The sequence below is a fragment of the Hyaena hyaena genome, unplaced genomic scaffold, assembly GCF_003009895.1.
Source record: "Hyaena hyaena isolate Hyena2069 unplaced genomic scaffold, ASM300989v1 scaffold_797, whole genome shotgun sequence".
Classification (NCBI taxonomy): Eukaryota; Metazoa; Chordata; class Mammalia; order Carnivora; family Hyaenidae; genus Hyaena; species Hyaena hyaena.
Window position 1 is genome coordinate 637,650 of NW_024081432.1, and position 20,014 is coordinate 657,663.

At 41.5% G+C, this 20,014-nt stretch overlaps 1 long non-coding RNA gene across 1 annotated transcript in view; it reads right to left on the minus strand.

Moving 5' to 3' along the window:
• Positions 1-7,121: 7,121 nt before the first annotated feature.
• The window catches only part of LOC120221679, a 36,985-nt gene continuing 24,092 nt past the window's right edge, over positions 7,122-20,014 (minus strand). The window contains exons 4-5 of the long non-coding RNA XR_005525870.1: positions 8,011-8,073; positions 7,122-7,468 (exon numbers count right to left, since the gene is read on the minus strand). This is a non-coding gene — a long non-coding RNA (uncharacterized LOC120221679). The remainder of the gene's footprint in view (positions 7,469-8,010; positions 8,074-20,014) is intronic.

Genomic DNA, 20,014 nt, shown 5'->3' on the forward strand with positions numbered 1-20,014 from the left:
CCTGGTATTACAGTTCAGAGAACGAGTGGTGGTACCAGATGGACCAGCTTCAAATCTGGGTTCTGCCTCTTACTGTGCGGTGTCCTCTTCCACAAAATGGGGGTCACAATAATAGCTATAGCTACATGGTAAGGTGGTTGTAATGACAAAAGGAGCTGATATGTGGACAGTGAACAGACACTGCCAGCCCTGTGCATGGCCTATCCACTCGAGTTATTCTGACTCGCTCCTGGATAGTCTCATCTGCATACACAGCTTTGCTCATCATCTTTTTGCTGATGGCTCCCAAATTTATTTCCCAGCCAGATGCCTGTCCTGAGTGTCAGGACTGCTCAGTCCACTGACCCCTGGATATCACCACTTGGATATCCCATAAAGTTAACCTGTCTAAAATGGAACTTATCATCCTTCAAGCCAGTTACCTGTTCTTCCTTCACTGGCTCCTTCTCCCAGTCATCTCTGGGGTTGCTTTTGTCGGAGACCTCAGGATTATTCTTGGCTTTCTTTTGTTCAGCCCACCTGCCAACACACACACGCACACACAAACGCAAGCACACACACAGTCACTTTGTTCTGCACATAGAATCTCCTAAATGACTCTTGATTCCATGTGTTCTTCACCATTCACTTGCCATTACTACCCATGCAGGCATCCTTTATCTCTGTCCTGGACTGTGCCACCATCCTCCAATCTTGCCCACATCCCACCTCTTTCACGTACTGCAGGGTACATGAATGATCTTCCTGACGAGAATTTAATCAGGGTATCCTTGGGTATACAAGCTACCAGTGAGTACCCACCAACCTTAGAGAAATCTTGAACAGAGTTTCTATATTCTGTCTGCTCTCCCCTATTCCCCCGTCTTATTTTATGCCACTGTCTTCCCATGGACATTTGATGATTCTATCCATAATGAAATACTGCATTTTCTAAAAGTCTACAGTCTGGCTTCCCTCCCTCAAGACCTTTGCCCAGGCTTCTTTCCCCATCTGTAACCTACTTTCCACCCTTTGGATAGCTAACACTTACTTTCCTTCCAGTCTGAGGTGCCTGTGCCTCAGAAAGCATTCCCCAAACCCAGCTCTTGGCTGGATCTGTCTCCCGGATGCTCCCACAGTACCTTGTACGTCTCACGAAGGAGCTCAGACTCTTTCTTAGTTTTCCCCCCAACTCACCTGTCAACTTCTTACTTTATGAGACTGTCTAAGCTGTGGTATGCTGGAGCTGATGAGTACCAGCTTCCAAGAGCCAACTGTTAAATGTGCAAGATTGTTGCAAACTGGTTGGTAAACATGGCCATTATCCAAAGTTAAATTTTATAAGCTTACAATGAAGTACATTATGTTTAAAATGAAAATAATGAATACTAAAACTCATCCCTTCCTAATGACTACATGTTACTCTTTGCTCTGGAGTTCCCATACCCTCTACATTGTGCATTTCTTCCCAACTCCTGTTCAGTGACCAGACACTGGTAGCTTGACATTGGCCACGATGGGCATATTTACACATAAAAGAGTATAAAAGAGTCAAATGCCATAAACCAGGGCTTGATTTGTCGTTTTGCTGACTGTCTAGGCTCACCGCTGTATCTAACTGACTTTGACGTTCCCAGTACCTGGCGCTGACCTGAAACAAAGGTGGTGGTTAAGAGATGCTTATTGAAACTATGTAAATATATGAAGACATGAGTGAATGGATGAATGAATGAGCCTAGAATTCCCCTGAACCCCATCACTGCCTGTTGCTTAGGAAGAAGGGTTCAAGGAAGGGTGCAAGCTGTCTGAAGGAAAACCAGTGTATGAACTTTGGCACCACCCTTGGGGGGTTACCTGGAACCTCTTTGCTTAGGTCTGGTGAGCCAGGACAAGACAATTCAATAAGCACAGAGTCGAGTTTCCCAAACTGCCTGTGGGTGGCCCCTGAATAACTCTTCATTAACACATAATTGGCAAGGTTGGCCTAGATTCGTGGGGCCTTGGTTGCATTCTTCAGTGGTGAATGCCACTTATGTAAGCCGAGTGGGCTGTCTTTGAGAAACGTCCAAGGCCTGAAGGAGAAATTTTCCTTCTCTCCATCACTAGTTTGCTTACTGCAGTGAAGATATTTTTGGATTTTGGCTGAGTCGGTCTCTCTTTTTGGCCCGTGTACCCCTAGGGAATTGCTGCTCCTACAGATGGAAACTAATTGAAGAGGAACCGTGGGCCAGGTCTGCAAGCAGGAAGGCTAGGGGAGCCACAGGGTGCCCTGATGTTCCTGTCTTGTTCCAACTTCTGCAGTTTCTGAGCTGAGACGCTGCAGGAAGTGCTGTACCAAGCGAGATGCCCTGAGGTTTTCTAGGGCAGAGGAATTGCAGCAGGATGAGCCTCCTGGAGGGTCCGCCTGTGCTGAGGACTGTATCCTAGAGGCAGACTGCATGGGGTTAAGTCAGGGCTTTGGCTTACAACCGAGGTAACCATGGGGAAAATACTTAACCTCTCTGTGCCTCAGTTTCCTCATTTGTAAAATGAAAATAATTATCTGTCTGTATATCTATCTATTGATCGATTGATCGGTCACCTCTTTTACAGGGTTGCTGTAAGAATTAACTAAGATCACTGAATCTTGCTGGCATATAGTAAAATCTCAGTAAATCTCAGCTAGTTATTTTCTTTGGAGCGGAGATGCGGGAGACATCTGTGGACCAATAAAGACCTGGCTACAGAAAAGTCCAACTTGCAGTGCAGCTTGGGAGCAGCGTTTGCTTCATATGCTTAGCCAACACTCAGGTCTGGGTTTCCAGGCCAGAATTCAGGAAGCCCTTTTTATCCATGTATCACATAGAAGGCATTGTGTTGTAGTGAAAAGAGCAGGACTTTTAGAATTAGACCAGAACTGGGTTTTACATAGGAGCTGAAATAGTTCTAGGGAAGCAGTTTCATTTCTACGAGAGTCAGCTTTCAAATCTGTAAAATGGGTGAATCTCTAATATGGACTACAAAAGATAGAGGCTTACATAAAATTTGGCATTATATTGCTGGGCAAAGAGCTGCTGTGATTATTTTTTTTTTAATGTTTTATTTATTTCTAGGAGAGAGAGAGAGACAGCGTGAGCAGGGGAGGGTCAGAGAGAGAGGGAATCACAGACTGAAACAGGCTCCAGGCTCTGAGCTAGCAGTCAGCACAGAGCCCGACACGGGGCTCGAACCCACGAACCGCAAGATCATGACCTAAGCGAAAGTCGGACGCTTAACCGACTAAGCCACCCAGGCGCCCCAGAGCTGCTGTGATTATTGACCTGGGAATATCACTTCTAGGTCCTAGAAATTTCTTTTTTGAAAAAAAAATTTAATGGTCATTTATTTTTTTTTATATATTTTTAAAATATTTTTATTTATTTCTAGGAGAGAGAGAGAGACAGCATGAGCAGGGGAGGGTCAGAGAGAGAGGGAGATACAGACTCTGAAATAGGCTCCAGGCTCTGAGCTGGCAGTCAGCACAGAGCCCGACGCGGGGCTCGAACCCACGAACCGCGAGATCATGACCTAAGTGAAGGTCGGACGCTTAACCGACTAAGCCACCCAGGCACCCCTAAATGGTTATTTATTTTTGAGAGAGAGAGAGAGAGCAGGGAGCAGCCAGGGGGCAGAGAGAGAGGGAGACACAGCATCTAAAGCAGGCTCTAGTCTGTGAGCTGTCAGCACAGAGCCTGATGTGGAGCTTGAACTCAAGAGTCATGAGATCATGACCTGAGCCGAAGTTGGACGTTTAACTGATTGAGCAACCCAGGGACCCTAGGTCCTAGGAATTTCTGGTGCTCCGTGGATGGTGACACCCCATCAGCAAGGTGATTGTGAAGAATAAATGAGATGATATCTGTATAGAGCATTGCTCTATGCCTGGCAAATGAAGGATCCGTGAGCATTAATGCTGTGATTATTAGCCTTATTATTGCTATTTTTTATTCTATAGGCAACACCTTTTTTGAGCACCTACTATATACAGGCCTGTGTTTGTTGTGATGAGTGCATAAAGGAATACCGCTTCTGGGCCCTTGCACTCAGAGAGTTTGCTTCCATTCCAGTCGAGGAGAGAAAGGAGTGAGAAACAGAAAAAATGCTTGTATATGTTTTTAGATAGTGATTGCTCTCTGCAGAGAAGAATGAGGTGATTGGGTTAGAGCGATGGAGGAGGGCCCCACTTCAGGTCACTTTGTCAGAGGAGGCTTCTCTGCGGCTCAGGTCATGTGATCGGTCAATGAAAAGAACACAGTTTTCAAGCCTTTGTGTCATTTTGACAACTGCATGAAGGTGAAGGGAAGTCCACATACAGGAATCAGCAGATCTCTCCATGGGCCTAGCTCCAAAGCAAAATGCTGACACCCGTGTGGACCAGGTGGACAGAACAACCTCTTCCTCCTGTGGCCAGGGAACCTGACTTAACGACCCTGATTTCCCTGCCTGCATGTGGCCTGTCCATCCACCAGGTGGCAGTGTTCAATAATGAACAATGAAGCGTTAATTAAAGAGGGCCTCTGGCCAGCTTGAATATTGCAGGCCTCCTAATGAACGTTTGCAAGGACCACTAATTACAGTTATCTTTTCTGATGGCTGAGCAGGATTCCTTACCTTTGCACAGCCATGGTTTTCTTTCTGGATCACCTTTCATTGTGTGTCTGAAACTAACAGATAATGTTTTTAACCGATATACTGAGCACACAAGTGCCCCGGGAATGTACCAAGAGCTTTACAAAAATTACTACGTTAAATTCTTGCAACTAGTTTGGCAGTGACTCATACTGCTCCCACTTTATAGATGAAGAATCTGAGGATCAGAGGGTAGCAGCTTGCCTAGGAATGCACAGCTGGTACATAACAGTGCTGAGTTCAAATCTAGTCTTGTCTGATGTCAAAGTCCAGCTATTACCATCACTGTGATCCTCTGTATTTTAAGAAGGATTTTTACTAAGATACGTGCACTGAAACAGAGTAAACTGTCTTCCAGATTAAGGTATCATAATCTCACCCATATAATACTAGTATTAGTACTAAGAAGGGAGTATTTATGTTGTAGCAAGCACCTACCTAGCTCTAGGAGCAGTTGAGAACTGAAGGAGAGAGAGACCAGAAACACTTCTGTGGACTTTAGGCAATCGCAGGTATATAGCCAGAGGACAGAGGAGTTCTGTTTTGTTTTTTGGGTTTTGGGTGTTTTTTGTTTGTTTGTTTGTTTGTTTTTACTATGACTGACAGTGCTCACAAGATGTCTTTAAAGAATCAAGGACAAACAATCATTATTTTCCTTTTGTGGATGAAGAATGTAAAAGTCAGAGAAGTAAATTTCCTGCCTGAGGTCTCACGGCGGTTCACTGGAAGCACCCTGGAGGTTTCAGGGGCTTTCCCATGATTCTAGAAACTGGCTGATCGAAGATAGCTTCACAGTTCTGAAACAGTAAATGGTAATGCAATTCCAGAGAATATTTTACTAGCAGATGGGGGCAAATTAATATTTATATGTTTAAAATTTCTACAGCTTGGAAGAAGATTATTACTGTTTTGTCTGTGGGTGACTGAGGGAGATTAAGGAGCTACAAATGCAGTTTATCATGACAGTTTGTCGTGGCCCCACCAAATCCACATGTTCAGGTGATGGGAGACTTAAACTGGAAGAGAAGTTACAGACAGCCTGGTGCAACTCCTTCATTTTACAGATGGGAAGACTGAAGCCCAGAGAAGAGTGACTTACTCACCATCAACCAATCAGCTGATAGCAAGATCAGACCTAGATTCTCAGAAGGGGATCCCTCACCAACACCACCAACTCCTTTCCGAGTATAGGAGACCAGAATTCAAACCAGAGGCCTGTCCAGAGTGGGCCCTTATGGGCTGCTGCTATAAATTCAAAGAAGGCCCTGAGGTCAAATAACTCTGAGAAGCATCAAATCAAACAAAATTCAACACATCGGAACAGGACTTGTCAGAACCTTTAATGTACTCATATTTACTGTGAATCTCCAAGAGGGAACCAGAATATTTCCAGTTTGCCAAAATTATTTGACTTCAAAATATTTTTACTAACAGCTCACACAAAAATGGTCAGTAGGCCAAAACTGGGAAAACAATGACTTAATTTGTTATCTCAGTTTCCCAAAGTGTTTGGTCATGGAACCCCGCGTTTAAGAGTATCTCATAGAATAAACATTTCAGGAACACATTCAGGAACTGCTTCACTGAGCTATGGACAAAACAGAACCTCTTTGAGTCACAGCGTCCATCTAGCTTCATGGCTGCATTTGGAGGGTCGCCTACCTGGGAAACATCAAGTGTCCTCAGAGGAAATCCAGCCTCAGGAAAGGGAGATTATACAGAGTAGAGAGACACCTTTGTGAAACCTTCTAGATGAGATGTGAAAAGGTCAAGATAATTTAAGTGTTCTTTTTAGGGAGTGAGTGGGTCATTACAGTCAGAATTGGGGGAGTCAGATAAACATGGGTTTAAATTCAAAGTGTGCAGTGTGTTAGCAGCGACTCTGACCTCCAGACCCCTTAAAACGGGGATAATTACATTCTGTGAAAATTGGGATAATAATAGTGCCTATGGGAAAAGATGGAGAAAAACATGGAGGATGCCCTATTCGTCCAAAATAAGTACTCAAATCACTCAGGGAGCAAAGTGAGACTCCAAGAAGATGCCCGAGTAACAAAATGTGCCTATTTGAGCGTTCTGCACAGTAAAAGGAGAAGAAAATCCAAGTGTGGGTAGAGAACTAAGCTGGCAGAAGAGATAGGAGCCCGTGAGTGGTGAGTCAGAGAGCACACAGCATAGGAGGGGAGGGAACACCTCAGCCCCCCAGATGGCTCACTCCCCATGGTGCTTAGAGGAGGAATTCTGCAGAGAGAATGCCTGGGAGGTGTTTTTACAGGAAATTCCCCAAGTGACCCCAGCCCAAGGTGTAACCCCACAAATCCTCATTGACGATGGTAACTCTTAGGCAACGATTGCTTCAGTTCATTTTGATTTGCAGGTAACTGACATCAGATGACAACCACCACACAGAAGTGTTAGAGAGGCCCCAGGGAAATACCCTAAACAGGGGGTTAAGCAAAGAGCATAGGGTTTAGTTCACTTTATAAAACGTGTTCTTGAATAATGGCCCCGATCCAGTTTGTACACCTTGAATAATGTTTTCTCATTAAATTGCATCATCGTCTGAAAGATGAGTCAGTACCGTGAAGGACACCAGCTGTGGCCTTCCAGACAGGGGCCTGTGCTGTCCACTCAGCTCTGCCAAGAAAGGCTACGTGCCTTAGGCCAGCGGCTTAGTCCACTGGACTTTGGTTCACTCACCTATGAAACAAGAGGAAGGAGGTATGGTGATTCACCAGGTATTATGGCCTCACAGGAATGGGTGTGGAGTCATAGACACCTGAGTTCCACTTCCACCTCTGCCGCTATTTAGTTCTGTGGCTTCCAGCAAGTTCCTTATCATCTGTGGAATGAGGGTGATCAGAATCAAGTGAGGTTATGGTTGTCATACTGAAATGGTATCTCTGATTGGGTCTTCAGTTGATATTGGCTTCTAAGACTTTTGCTTTAAGTTTTTTATCCTTAAATCTCTGCGTGTGTGTGTGTGCGCGTGTGCACGTGCGCACACGCACACACGCAGACATAAACTTTGTTAGATCCTTCTTCCTTTTCCTGAAAAAAGAAAAAGCCATGTGAAAACAAGGGAACAGAGAAGGATTGGCCTGAGCAAAACCCTGGACTGATCCATAGGAAGACAGTCTTAAAGCTCCTCACATTTTGAGTGCTTCTAGGGCTCTGAACGCATGCGTGTAAGGAAGAACATCACCATGCCAGTATGGAGCCAGAGTAAACACAGACCTGAAACAGGAAGTGACAGGTGGGATTATTGACCCTTTCCTTCTCTTTGAAGTTTACAGCTGGCTGTTGGAACAGATAAATCCCAGACTAGCTGAGTAAGCTTTTGACTCGCTGAATAAGCTTTTACGAAACTTCTCTCTAAATTACCTTAGATGGTGAGTCCATAATTCGTTTGGTTCTCTAGGAACACACATGGGCAAGGACCAGAATCTGCCAAAGCAAAAGCGAGTCACAGACCACAGATTATTGTACTAACTGGGCCACCATAAAAAAAAAATCCCTTTGATTTGTGATTCATTTCTTTTGAAAAGCGCTCTTCTGTGGGGTACTAAGGTCTTTTTGGCCATGGATTATTAAGGCTTAACCGTCTAGTACTGATATGAGGCAGAGTTTAGGTTGGAAGCTCTCTGCAGGTGACTGGACCAAATTGTAATTTTTCTGTCTGTAAAGTGGGTTTTCCACACACTCTTGTTTGTTTTTTTTAATGTTTTATTTATTTTTGAGGGAGAGAGAGACAGAGACAGCATGAACGAGGGAGGGTCAGAGAAAGGGGGAGACACAGAACCCAAAGCAGCCTCCAGGCTCTGAGCTAGCTGTCAGCACAGAGCCCAAAGTGGGGTTCGAACCCATGAACCATGAGATCATGGTCTGAGCTAAAGCCAGACCCTCAACCGACTGAGCCACCCAGGTGCCCTTACACACTCTTAATATATAGTCTTAATATATACAAATACTCTTTATATTTAAATACTCTTAGTACCCTTAATATATAAAAAGCATCAGCAAACAGAAACATGGATAAAGGACATGAACTTGCAATTTACAAAAAGAATAAATGCCTAATAATCATATGAAAGGCATTCGAGCTTACAAGTAATGAAATAATTAAAATAACAATGTGATGCTAATTTTCACCACATTAGATGGAGCAAAACAGACATTTTTTTGGGGGGGGGTGAGACTATATAGATAACCACCTTTCTAGAGGGCAAAAACAGCAATGCATAGCCCATGTTTTAAATGTGCTCACCATTCGGCTCTGCAATCCCATTTCTTGAATTTTATTTAAAAAATTTAATGTTTATTTTTGAGAGAGAGATAGCATGTGTAAGTGCATGTGCATGGGAGAGGCAGAAAGAGAGAGAGACACAGAATCTGAAGCAGGCTCCAGGCTCTAAGCTGTCAGTACAGAGCCCCATGTGGGGCTGGAACTCACAAACCATGAGATCGCGACCTGGGTGGAAGTGAACGCTTGACAAACTGGGCTACCCAGGCTTCCTTCTTTAATTTTATTTTAAGTAAATAAGCATAGAAACACAAGAATATTGAGCTCTAGGGATGCTTACCATAGGCTTCTCTCTCTGTAAGCTTTTTTTAGTTATTGTGAATAATCCAAGTATGTCTGAAGAGAAGATTGATAGAGTTAGGGTGTATCCAGATAAATCCAGGCTTTCGAAATCATGATGTAAATACATATTCACAGTAAGTTAAATAGAAAAAAGGCAAATGATACAACTAGTATTCCTCTAAAAGACAACAAGAACAATAGCATTATGTACATACGAGGACAAAAGCTAAGGCAAGAGTTGCTCCCAAATTTTATGCCTGGTTTACTCTGGTTGGGCAGGTGAGGACTTGAAGAATGATTTTCACTTAGTTATTTTTCCATATTGTTGGAAATCTTACACTGAGGACAAATTGCTTTTATAATCAGAAAACAGCAAATAAGGCAGAAAATAGGATAAACTATGGGAGAAAGTATGGGGAGGGGGGGCAGTACACGCATGATGAGAAAGGGCTTGCAGCTTCAATGTGGTGGAAATAAAACCTGTCATTTTACTAGCTTGGGAAAGTTACTACATATCCTCTACAAACATGTGGAAGCCTGTCACCTGGGATTTAGAACTGATGCCATGCTTGAAAGATGCTGACCTGAGCTCTGAGTCTAATTTGTTTAGATTTGTCTGTGCTACTTGGTCCATTTCCATTTAGGTCTGGTGGCTTTCCATTCTAATTACCATGCATCTCTCATCTGTCTGCTCAGATTCTGGGTGGCTTTCGTTTAAAACAGCATGTGCCTGAGGGCACCTGGGTGGCTCAGTCAGTTGAGCGTCAGACTCTTGATTTTGACTCAGGTTGTGATCCCAGGGCTGTGGCTTAGAACCCTGCATCAGGCTCCACAATGAGCATGGAGCCTGCTTGAGATTCTCTCTCTCTCTCTCTCTCTCCCCACCCCCCGCCTCTCTCCTCAGCAGACACACACTCTCTCTCTCTCTCAAATAAATTTTTAAAAAATTAAAAAAATAATAAAAGAGCCTGTGCCTGTCTTTTCTCCCAGTAGCTTTTAAAGGTATAGAATGAGATAGTATCTGATGGATGGAATGCCCTTTGAAGGAAAAAAGGGGGGGGGGGGAAGGGCTTGGGATTATTGTGGCTACTTTAAGTAGCACCGAGAGAACCTAAGGAAGAACCTCAGAGGTAGGTTGAGAACTGAGCTGGAGGTAGGATGACTGTACTCATTAAGTTCAGACACAACTATCTATAGTATTATCTAACAATGTCATCCCTTTGGAGGGTAAGGGAAGAGAGCTTAAAATTTTATAATCAACTAAAATTGATGATGACATTTCCCTACTTAAAACCTATCAATGGCTCCACCATGGTTTTTGGAGTCAGGTTGGAAATCCTTAGCCTGGAGAACATGATCTGGCTCCTCCTATTGACCTCTTAAGGTCTGTTTCTCATTGTTGCCACCGTTCTCTGCTCTAATCTTCCTTGTTCTTCCTCATTATGTCAACTGGTTCACATTTCTGTGTGTCCCCAATCCAACCTAGAAAGCCTTTTACAGACTTGTGTCAGCATCACCACTCACTCTCAATGCCCTTGTTCTTTTTTTAGTTCCCCCAATCCCTGTGTCTCCAACCTTTTCCCTTTCCTGGCTCACTCCTGCTAATTCTTCACCTTTTGATACCCAGCTCAAACACCACCTTCAGGAGTCCAGAAGCCTTTCCTTTGTCCTCTCTGCCCCAACCCTGACTTAGCCCCTACCCCACGCCCATAGCCTCAGCATCACCTTGCTACATCTGTTCTTTCACACATGCATTAATAAATATTTCATGTTCTTGCTCTCTGCCAGGCAGTTGGCTCAGTATGGGGTGGAGATAAAGCAGATTAAGGCAGAGATCCTGTCTTTGTGAAGTTCCTAATCTATTGTAGTACTTGACACTCTGTACTATAATCACTCCCTTCCTTCCGAGTCTCCTCCACCAAACTGTGGGCTTCTTGAAGTCAGGATCACGTCTCAATCCACTTTAATTCCCCAGTCCCAGAAACATCAGGGACTGAGTAAATATATGTTAATCATTGAACAATTGGATGAAGAAATTAATGCCAACAAATCATGCTTGGCAGACAGGTTCTGAGCATTTATTACAAAATTCTATTTACTTTTCAGTGACTGCCTCTGACGACAAAGACCTTAGACTTAGAATTTCTAGGTTTCTACTGCACTCTCCCTTTGGACTAAAACATGAACCTGAATTAGTGTATTTTTCTATATATTTGTTAAAACACCTTGAAAATGTTGCATTTGGTAGCATTAAGACTGCTATGTAAGAACATAATACTGAACTGGGAGTAGTTTTAAAGAACATCTCAACAACTATTTTCAATGATTTGGATCCCACAACCAACTGCTTACTAGCTGGACAATCTTGGGTATATAGTTTAATTTTTCTGTGCCTTAGTTTTCTCATCTCTGAACTACGGGTGATTGAACCCACTGCGGAAGGTTGCTGTGAGATTTAGACAAGCTAGGACATAGAAAGAACATATTTCACAATAGGTTAAATACTATGATGGTAAAGCTCATTATCTGAAGCAGAGGGTTAGAGACAGTTATGTACTGATTAAGACTATGGCCTTTGGAGGTGGACGATGCTGAGGTTGTATCCTGGCTCTGTTATTTATTAACCATGTGATTCAGGATACGTTACTCAACCTTTCTGAACCCTGGTATTCTCTTGTCTTTATGGTGTTCTCTTGGGGCGCCTGGGTGGCTCAGTCAGTTGAGTATCTAACTCTTGATATTGGCTCAGGTCATGAGCTCACGGTTATAAGATATAGGCCCTTGTCAAGCTGTGTACTGACAGCATGGAGACTGTTTGGGATTCTCTCTCTCCCTCTCAGTCTCCGCCCCTCCCCTGTTCTCTCTCTTCCCCACCTCCAAATAAACAAATACATAAACTTTAAAAATAAAGTAAATGGTGTTCTCTTTAATAAATAGATCAGGAAATTCTTGTGAGGATTAAGTGAAAATCATGATATAAAGATTGATGAGAGCATGGAAAGTGATAAGTAAATGTAATTTTTAAGAGTTATGACAAATCATAAGGTTGGTTATAGAAGATGGCCGACACTGCCCCTATAGTTTCCTCATCTCTCCTTAGAAGGAAAATATGTCATACCTGAAGAGAGTGTTCATGTAGACAGATCAAGTATGGGATATTCCCTTCAAAAAGGAATTGCAAACATCTCTCTAGGATTGAGGTATTTGGAACAAATATGAAGACTCAGTTCAGCTGAGTGGAGGGCTGGTAAAGACACAGAAGGGCTAGAGACAGTGCATCCTGAGGGTTCTCATGGGAATTGAAAGGTGTGCTCTTCATAGATGGTGTCTGGAGTTTGAAATGGTGAAGCCCTTAGTAGATCTGTGGCTACAGCTGCTTGGTATCTTATCTGAGGGGTTCTGGATATTGGTTATTTGATTAATGTCTTGGCACCAACATTTGGAGAAAGAAAAACAGTAAATATGACATACGATGATTGTTTCCCAGGTCAACTTTTCCCACTTCTCCAGTTATTTGATCCTTTTTCCCGTCCCAATGATCCCTTTAAGTTTTGAGCAAGTGTATAGACTTTGACATTCAGTCAACTCAGTGGGATATAATTGTAGCCTTCCCTACAGGATTTCCTATTTCCTTGTCAAGTAGTAAGTATGTCTTTGAAATGACAACTAGGGAAGAAAGAATTTGGTCTTGCATTTCCTCTTCTCTAACGCCACCACCAGCCCACTGGTCTTGGCATAAATTAGAAACAGGTACCCTTTCTTCAAGAAATTTTGCTGCCATATGAAAGAAATTATTGCAATAAATATACAAAATTGTTATGACTGTAATGTGATTGGTGCCCCCAAGGTTTAATAGCATATAACTTAGATATAACTTACATAATGTTATGTCCTAGCTACCTCTCCCTTCTTCCATTTCTTCCTAATTTTATCTTCATTAATCATGCCTCAGAAGATGTTTTTATTTGCCTATATCCCATCAACCAGAATCTGATGAACTTCTCTCTCCAAAACTTAAGTTAAACACACTCTTTGAGGAAACCATCCCTAAACTTAATCCCTATGGACTAAGGAAAAGTCTTACACTGCCCTTCTTCTCTGCTAGCATCGTGCATGGTACACACTCCTAGCATTGAATTCATTGTGCTGGATTGCAATTATTTGTTTGCATGACTGGCTCCTGTTCTAAACTCTGAGAGTCTGTAACATGGCCACCTCAGAGGTTTATGAAAGTGGAGATTCGTGGGCCTGACTCCTCATTTCCTGAGTCAGAATTGCTGCGCACAGAATCTCAAAAGCTGCATTTCTAAATAAGACTTACGTGGAGCAGCTTAAGTCCTCTACATTTTGAAGCTCACTTCTCTAGAGAGCAAGACACATGTTTAACGGCAGTCAGTGAGATATCAAGCATTGAGTTCCACTTGAAGAATGCCTTGGCTATGCATGCCTTCCCAGTAAGAAATATTTTTGAGTCCCAAAATGTATTGGAAATTATAAGGTGTGTCTGTATTGCTTTTTTGAAAGAAGTTAACTCTCAAGTCTTTGAACTAGTGTATGTTTGGCATTGAGGGAGTTAATGAAAGGAATGGAGGGCACTCTGAATTTGAAGTAGTTATTAAATTTTTAAAAGAAGCATGATGACAATATCCTGGGTTATTTTAAAAACTGGCTGGCTCAGTTGGACATATTTTTCTTCCCAAGATCAAAAGACTAATGTTTGGTCAAATGCAGGTTGATAAAATCATGAGCAAGCTCTTTGGGGAGTGACCAGAGCCATTAGTTTTGTGTGATGACAGCTCCGCATAGTTGTGGATCAGATAGGAGAACGAAGAGTGCAAGTCAAGAATTCAGGCAGAGGTTTTCCATTCATGGGATTTGATTGTCCAGGATACAGAACTGTACACTGACCTTGTAATAATAAATAGGAATAGTTGTGAGCAACAAGCATATAGAACTATAGTGTGATGGAACTGCTTTAATTCAAGTTCATTAAAATCTTTTTGTAAATCCTGAAGAACACATGCCATTTGTCTTTATACTGAGATCTAATGACTTTGTGTATGCCTCTTTAGAGCCCATTTTCCCAGGACTCCTGAGAAGTTTGACTCTTGTCAGTTATAATCTGTCATGTGACCAGATACAGGGACAGAACCCATCACCTCGCCCGTGTAGAGATAAATCAGAGCACCTGCACTCAGAGCAGGCTCTTTTGATCCAGTTCATCTCGAGTTGTTTTCAAAGAGACTATTTCTCTCAAGAATTATTCAACAGGCATTCATTGCATGACTTTATTTCCACAGATCTAACAGTACTATGCATTGGAGATACTTTGTAAGATACTTATAGGTAAGGTGCTTACATTTATCTGGAAACAAAGAACTTAGGATTTTATTAGGAGACAGTTTAAAGCATTCTATAACTGAGTGCTTTGCTCTAGTGACTTGCTGTTCAAAATATGACCTCAGGACCAGTAGCATTAGTGTCACCTGGTACTTGTTAGACATGCAGACACTTGGGCTCAAATGCAGACCTACTGAATAGGTATCTGCTATTTAATAAGATCCCCGTGTGATTTATGTTCACATTAAAGACTTAACCAGTGGATTTTTGGACCCACGTTGAGCTGGATGCATTAGAATCACCTGGGGGGTAGTAATTATTTCTGTTCCTAGGCTTCAACCCTAGTACATTATATTTTAGCTTAATGAGTAAAAGTATGAGCTCTTGGTGAAGACTGGGTAGGTTTCAGTTGTGGTTTGTCTCTCTCCAGGTGTATTAACAGCTAAATAGTCCAACCTGACTGGGTCTGTTGCCTCATCACTGAAAGAGGGAAATGATAACTATTTGGCAGGGCTATTGGGAGATAAGATATTTATCCTGGTCTTGGTATATAGTAAGCAAGTGAAGAAATGCTCTCTATTCTTTTTGTAATAGTGAAGTTTGGGAACCACTGCACTGTGGAAATGTACTTGGTTTATTTCACTGATCAGAAAATGGGTCTCCTTGGGCAAGAGTTGAGTGAGTAAAGGAAATGCTCAGTAATTCCATCACGACCATACCCTCAACATGTGTGCAAGGGTACGCATTTGGTGCATGTATTTTCCTGCAGCTATGGATTCTCTTTAATTTGTAAATTTTCCAGAGGTACAGATGATCTACCATCTCAAAAACTGGCCCAGGCATCATTTCAACACTGATTATTCCACATTAGCAGGGCAGTACTTTACTAGAGGGTCCTAATATGCTCAAGGGGTCCTAGAGAGTTAATACCAAGAAAATGCCTCTAGAAGGAGTGAGGAGTTCAGAGGTGGAGAGAATTTGACTCCATGCTCCCTAAGTTGAAAAAAAGTCTCTCTTGGTAAAACTAAAATATGTTTTCTTTTCATCTTTAAGACATGCTTATATAGCATGGTATTTATAGGGAAAAGAAAATTACACATATACACATACCCTGATTGAACTCAGATAGCAATCAGTAGAGCACTCATACTCCAATTTAGAAATAATGGAGTCTGTTATATATGTGTATGTATATATGTTATATATATATATATGCGTGTGTATATATAATATACATATTATACATAACATATATAATAACTAGTCCATTATTACTGGTTGATGCTATTTAACAGTTTCTTGAATTCTCTTATAACACATCTATCTGTTTTCTGGCTTTGAAAGTCTTCTTAAAATATCCGCATTTATTTTTAGATATGTGCATTCTTACATAGAACTTTGTCACTGCATGCTGTTGTTGCTTGCGGTAACTGTTGTCTTTTAAGTCTCTTTTTAAGAGTTAAATGGGAGTAGTAACTAACTCATAAGATTATTGTAAAATAAATGGGCTCACTGCAAAGTTGAACACAGGCTAAGTGCTCCATGAATGGTGGCCATCATACCATATTCACTTCTTCACTAGTGGGGTTCATTTCTTTCTGTCAATTCATCAAATTCAGTTTTGGATCACTGTATTTCATTTCATTATTTATATGACAAGTATTTGACCAGTTCAGAAAACACTTTTGAACTCATTTTTGCCTCTCCCCAACTAAATGATGGGAAGTTCCTCTCAGTTCAAAGTAAAATTCTTGTTTGCATGATCATATGTGGCAACCCAGTTAAACTCCATGCTGACAGCTGGCTGTTTCCATTGTTTCCTAGAGGATAAAACTGTATACTTTATACTAGGAAGCCTTGGTAACATTTTTGCAAATCACTTAGAGTATTGTCTTTCAGACCTATTATAAATTGCAAATAGCAATGGTAAGTGTATGTGTATATATTTTTAATGTAACAGCTATAGGTCAGTTTAATAAAGGAAGTAGATACTTTATCAGAAGCCATACTGCAGATTTAATCATAATTAGTAATTTTATTCAGATGTGGATTCATGAGCATTTCTCATTCTATTTTCTAAGTTACAATTCCAAATAGATCAGTGGTAAGGCATATGATTTGGTATCAGTCATTTGGCTTTTGGCTTGTGAAACAAGGGCTTTTAAATGGTGTGGATTTTTAAAAAATACATTTTACCTGTTAAAATCAGGTATGACTATTTTTAAATCTTTGTGTCTGTGCCCCCAAACTTACTATGGTTATAGTCCCCCATCCCTTTTATTCATTATCTGCTGGTTCCCATTCACTTACTATCATTGTGTCCAAGTGAATAACAATTCCGGCTGGCCATTTTCTAAATAATGTGAGTCACCCGTGTAACAGCCAAGGTTAGTCACATAATCTCATTCACTCACACTCCTCCCACCCTGGCCATAATTTACTACCACTCCAGGTAACGCAGACTACTTATAACATTGTACCTTATAGAGCTCTTCGTTTGCAAGCAAGGGAAACCAACTCTGGCTAGCTTTAGCAAAATAGGACATTTTTGGCAGAACCTGGGTAGCTCGACAAATGGAAAGTCTGGCTGAGAAAGGGCAGGAATCAGGGCAGCTCAGGGTGTCTAGATATTTCTGTCATCTGGAAGCTATTCAGAATGAATCGGCCCTAACCTTGTTTTTTTCTTGTCCTTGCATTGCTCAGCTCAAGGTCCAAAGTCTTAAGAGAGAAAACCTGATTATCTTAGCTTGGATCACAGACAGAGCTTCCTAAATGACAGTTTCACTAAGATCATAGACAATGTTGGAGGATGATGTTACCAGTCAAATGAATGAGTGAATGGATGCAAGAAAAAGTCACTGCAAGCACTTTATGGTATTGTTTACCTGGTTCATAATGACAAATGTTTATTACAAAAGATGTTTCCACCCAAAGAAGGCCAAAAAGTAAAATCTAAAGGGCAGTAAATGAAGACAGAGTTAATCTCTTCCTCCTGTGGGAAGATAATGAAGACCGTGAAAATATTTTCAGATTGTTCAGGTAGGCAGAGTTTTATCTGTAGAACTTCAGAATTAGAAAATGCTAAAGGTGACAAATTTCAGTGATTCTAAAACACTGGGATAGACCAGCTGTATTAAGTCACCACAGAGCTTTAAGAAAATAAAGACTCCAGAGTCCCACACTCAGAAATAGTGTGTTATTTAGTAGCGCCCAGGTGGCTCAGTCAGGTAAGCATGAGTCTTGATTTCAGCTCAGATCATGATCTCATGGTTCATGAGGTCGAGCCCTGTGTCAGGCTCTGTGCTACCAGAGCTACCAGCTTGGGATTCTCATTCTCTTCTTTCTTTTTTGTCCCTCCTCCACTCATTCATTCTCTCTCTCTTTCTCTCAAAATAAATAAACTTTAAAAAATATGTTATCTAAATCTGTAGTTTATCTCCAAGAATAAATTTGAAGGACTGCCAGGCTGGTAAGTGGAGACCCCAGATAGAGGGCCATTTGCTTGGGCCTCACAATCATGAAGAATCTCAAATTTAAATGATCGACCTTATAGGCTACATGAGATTGTATGCTATCATAGAACCAGAGTGCCAGGAATGACAAATGACAGCAGCCATACTCTTAGTTTTGCATCCCATATGACCTAAACATCTGGACCTTGAGAATAAAATATGTGTTATGTACCTGTTAGTTACCTGGTACATGGCACACCTGTGTAGTAACCTGATTGCACTAAAAGCATTAATCGGTTAATTGTAAACCTATGAAATATATCATAACTTTGATCACCCTTTTGACATACCTTCAAGCAAGAAGCCTGCTCTCTCTTGGCGTCTGTGAGGTACAAGACTGTGAGGTACATGCCTGAGTACACACATCCCTGATGCTGAGAGCCCTCCTAGGGACACTGTGGGCTGCCTAACCGGCAATTCTTTAACCACACATGTATCACCACCTGGAGCTTTTAAAAAGTACCAATGCTTGGCATCACTGCAGACCAATTCAGTCTGAACTAGGGATGGGTCCCAAATATCTCTATTTTTCAAAGACTTTCTAGTTGACTTATTTACTGTATAGCCAGGTTCGGACCACTATATTCAAAGTAAAAAAAAAAATTATCACACACCCAAGGATCAGTGGAACAACTGTCAGGTTCTGATGTCTGTCTCTGACAGCAGCACCAGGAAAGCTGTTCTCTGAGCACCGTCGTCCTGATTGTGTCAAAGATTATCAAGCTCTAGTCATCTGTGAGAATCCAGTAAGTGCATCACCTCTACCATGCAGCCTTCCAAACCTAGCCAAGCAAAGATGACCATCCTGTCTTCTATCCCAGGATTCACCCGTGGAGATCGATTACAAATGGAGATCCATAACCCGCATTTCAAAAGTCTCAGGGATAAGGCCTGAGATACTGTGTCTTCAGTAAACTTTTTGGACACTTCTTATGTTCAGCCGCTGTAAGACACATCCCTCTCTGTCCCCATGGCATATGTACATACTTCTCTTATTACACATTCATTCAATTATAATGACGTATTTACCTTTTGTATTCATCTACTAAGGCATGAGCTCCTTAAAAGCAAGGATGATATGTTAATCAATTTGGATTCCCAGAGCCTAGCAGAATTCTCTCAATAGATGTTTTTGCATCAAATGAACAATATGATCAAATCTCAAAACCTTTTCTTTAATTTTCTTTAATTTCTTACAGGGATGAATGGATTTAAGAAAATAAAGTTATAAGGATAGAATGATTTTTTACCCTTTCTTTTCTACATAGTGTAAGCCTTCTTCTTACAGTCAGTTTTTTTTGAGTACCTATTTTATGCCAAGTACTATTAGACACTAGAAACAGAATAATAATAGCTAGAATTTATTGAAAAGTTGCCATGATAGATTAATTCATTTCATCCTCATAGCAACCTGAGATATAGGTATTACTATTGGTCCTAATTTTACAGGTGAAGTGAGGCACAGAGAGGGTAGGTAATACACTTAAGTCACACACCATAGGAGATAATGGAAGCAGTGTCTGAACACAGTCTGAATCCAGGCACAGCTTCTGAGCCTAATGGTGCTTCTTACCTCTGAATGATGTATAAAGCACGGTCCCTGATCCTAAGGAGCTCACAGCCTCGTGGGAGAGATGGACAGTGTCAAAACATAGTCTCTGATGTATTAGAGTTCTATAGAGGAAGGGGAAACGTTTGTAAAAATAAAACTCAATAAAAACTGAAGAACTTTTCATTTTTGCCTTGAGATGAGTAAGGGAAGCATAATAATGAAGATTTCACAGAGGAGACTTGGGCTGAACCATGAAAGACCATTACTAGAATGTGGCCAAAGGGAGGGCGAAACAAGAGTGTATATGGACAGGCTGGGTGTATTTATGATGGCTCCAGAGAAGGCAGTGGTAGATGGTGAGATGAGAAAGGGCACTATTGGCAGATAAAACAAGAAAAG